The 3211-nt window shown below is 41.1% G+C and overlaps 1 long non-coding RNA gene across 2 annotated transcripts in view; it reads right to left on the reverse strand.

Annotated features, from left to right (window-relative positions):
* The window catches only part of LOC116081820, a 40409-nt gene that overhangs the window by 20075 nt on the left and 17123 nt on the right, over nucleotides 1-3211 (reverse strand). For both annotated transcript variants that reach the window (XR_004115019.1, XR_004115020.1), the window contains one exon: nucleotides 1409-1508. This is a non-coding gene — a long non-coding RNA (uncharacterized LOC116081820). The remainder of the gene's footprint in view (nucleotides 1-1408; nucleotides 1509-3211) is intronic.

Below are 3211 nucleotides of genomic sequence, written 5' to 3' on the forward strand. Positions count from 1 at the left end.
CACCAGCAGGAACACAGCGGGTTTCTCAGCAGACAAAGATAGAGACTCAGACAATTCAAAAATTTGTAGCATTGCATTCAACTTCCCTAGATAAGTAAGATCTGTATTCCAGCAGCTGATGCTGTGAGAAGGCACAGTAAAATTAAATGATTAAAACAACATTCTATTTTCTATGCAAATAAGGTTGTAGATTGAAAAAAAGTTACAATTCATCTTTCTTGGGAATAGAGCTTGAACCAAGAAGAAATTGTTTTCAAACAGGAACTTCATATCAAAAGAAGATGTGAATCTAGGGGCTGGGGCAGAGATTTGAGTCAACTGTGTTTGGATATAAGCCTGAAGATGAACATGCTGACTGTATTCTGCTTTCATGTATTCTGAAGAGTACCACATAAATAGGGACTTGGTCTTGTGCTTTGCAGGCAACTTGTTAAGACAGGAAATTGTTCAAAGTAACTAAAATCAGAACACCTTACAAGGTGACTGGGGTATTCAATCCTTAAATATAAAACTTCCTCTTCATCTCACAGTTATGCAAATCCATCACTTTAACCATAAACTAAATAGAATCTGAAATACAAGTAGATGAGAAGCATTTGGCAGTGTACTTACAAATTATGTGCTGAGTCATTTTTTTCAGAGACAGAGCATGTTAAAAAAAAGGTTTGAGAACAGTCTCTAAGGACTCTGTCCTAGAACCAGTCACCATTCCTTCAAGGACAGATGTTAGTGTACCTGGCTATGCCTTTAAAGGAACAGAAAGGCCCAATATTGTTCAAAGACAGAAATCATTTTCATCCAATCATTAATTCTGGAGTGAGCCTGCCTGGGGTGCTGGTGTAAGAATTGAGCAAACAGAGATACCTCATTAAAAAATACCAAGGAACCAGAAATGTCCATTAAGCCTAAAGGGACACCTCATAAAAATACCGAGGAGCCAAGGATGTCCATTAAGCCTAAAGACTAAGAGCTTCAGAAAGGTTTACTAAGGAAACACCCATCCCCAAGAGATGCCTGGTTCCAGGAGGGGGTGTATCTCTCCCCACCCCTCCTACGTGCAACCAGTATCTCCTCACCTGGAGCACAGAGGTCAATGGACTCAAAAGACAATGGGCTCCACCAATGAGAGAGAACCAACTCATGCTGTAAAGCTATGTTCTGGAAGCATATAAAAGATGTGTGCTTTTATTCCTTGGGGTTGCCTTTGCCTGAATGCTGGACAACCCCAGTATACTGGATTATTAAAAAACCTCATGCAAATTTCAGCGATCTCCATCTCTGTGTTTTTGTGAGTGGGACAACATTCTGGACGTAAAACTAGGTTCTCTGAATCTTACAACACTGGCAACTGAAATGTTTCCTTTATTATTAACTAATTGTCATCCCTTCTCTCACAGATTGACAATACCTTGGCCAGTGACTTTATAGCAAGTTTAAGGCTAATTCATCTTTTCTGAGTGTACTTTCTCTGTAAAGATCCTCTCATCCAAATGAAGGGAAAACAATACCTAGAAACAAAAATGAGAAGGTTGGGTTTAATCCAGCTCACATATTCCATGCATTGGGCAATTTATATGGTCAGTGTTCTATTGCTGTGAAGAGACACCCTGACCATGGCGACTCTTAGAAAAAAAAGCATTTAATTGAGGGCTCGCTTACAGTTTCAGAGGTTTATTCCATTATCATGGCAGAAACGGGGTAGCACACAGGCAGAAATGGTGCTAGCCAAGTAGCTGAGAAGTACATTTTCATCTGCTAACAGAGAGGAGGGAGAGAGGGTAAAAGGGAGAGAGGGAGTGAATGAATAAATCAGGGCTTAGCATGGACTTTTGAAATCTCAAAGCTCACCCTTAATAACACACTTCCTTAAACAAGGCCACATCTCCTAACCAAATAGTGCCACTCTCTGATGACCTAGTATTCACATCTAGGAGTCTTTGGAGGACTATTGTCATTCAAACCACAATTGTCAAGTTCTCACACCTGGGAAATAAAGAATTGATATTAGATAAACTCTTACATCCCCCCAAAAACCCATGTATTTTAAGCTTAAGGTTAAGTAGGACCACCTGTTCTAAAACCAGGGTGTCCTTAGTGAGGGAAGTACAGCATGAGAGGGATCTCTGTTTCTTCAGAGGCAGACTGATTTCCTATGGCAGTCCTCAAATTTACTCAAATATCAAATCTTGGCTACACTACAGAAAAATAGTAACTTTCCCAGCCATCAGAAAATTGGTCCTAAGACAATATTCTCCTATTCAAAAAAGTCAAACTGACTTAATATCTAATTGAGTGTTCAGTTCCAACCACACACATCTCAAATACAACGGGATTCAGGGCACCCAGGAAACTATGGTAGCCAAGGAGTAGGAAGGCAGAGAAAGTAGAAATCAGATAATCCTGCCATGACTGGGAGTAACTGGGACCAGCAGGACCAGGCACACAGGAACTCCACCAGCCCAGTAACTTGGGTACCTTCAGGTCTGTCTGTGTTAGTGTTCTGAGCAGACCTGGGGCACAAGCTCTGCAGCCAGTCTCACAACACACAGAGAAAGCCACACTTCCAGGTGATCTAACAAGCCCAGGATCCCAGGATCCCAGGATCCCAGAATCCCAGAATCACAGAGACTGCTGGACTCTGAGGAGTTCTGACACAACCAGGATCACAGGAAGGACAGGCTCCAGTCAGATTTAGCAAGGGCAGGTAGCACTACAGGTAACCAGATGGCAGGGGCAGGGGGCAAGCATAAGAAAATAAACAACACAAACCAAGGTCACTTGCCATCATCAAAACCCAATTCTCCAACCACAGCAAGTCCTGGACACACCATCACACCGGAAATGCAAGATTCAGATATAAAATCACTTATCATGATGATGATACAGGACCTTAAGAAAGACATAAATAGCACCCTCAAAGAAATACAGGAAAACACATGTAAAGAGCTAGAAGCTCTTAAAGAGGAAACACAAAAATCCCTTAAAGAACTACAGGAAAACACAATCAAACAGGTGAAGGAAATGAGCAAAACCATCCAGAATCTAAAAATGGAAATAGAAACAATAAAGAAATCAGAAAGAGAGACAACCCTGGAGATATAAAACTTAGGAAAGAAATCAGGAGTTATAGATGCAAGCATCAACAACAGAATGCAAGAGATACAAGAGAGAATCTCAGGGGCAGAAGACACCTTAGAAAACATTGACACAA

The sequence above is a fragment of the Mastomys coucha genome, unplaced genomic scaffold (assembly GCF_008632895.1).
Source record: "Mastomys coucha isolate ucsf_1 unplaced genomic scaffold, UCSF_Mcou_1 pScaffold7, whole genome shotgun sequence".
NCBI classification, from domain to species: Eukaryota; Metazoa; Chordata; class Mammalia; order Rodentia; family Muridae; genus Mastomys; species Mastomys coucha.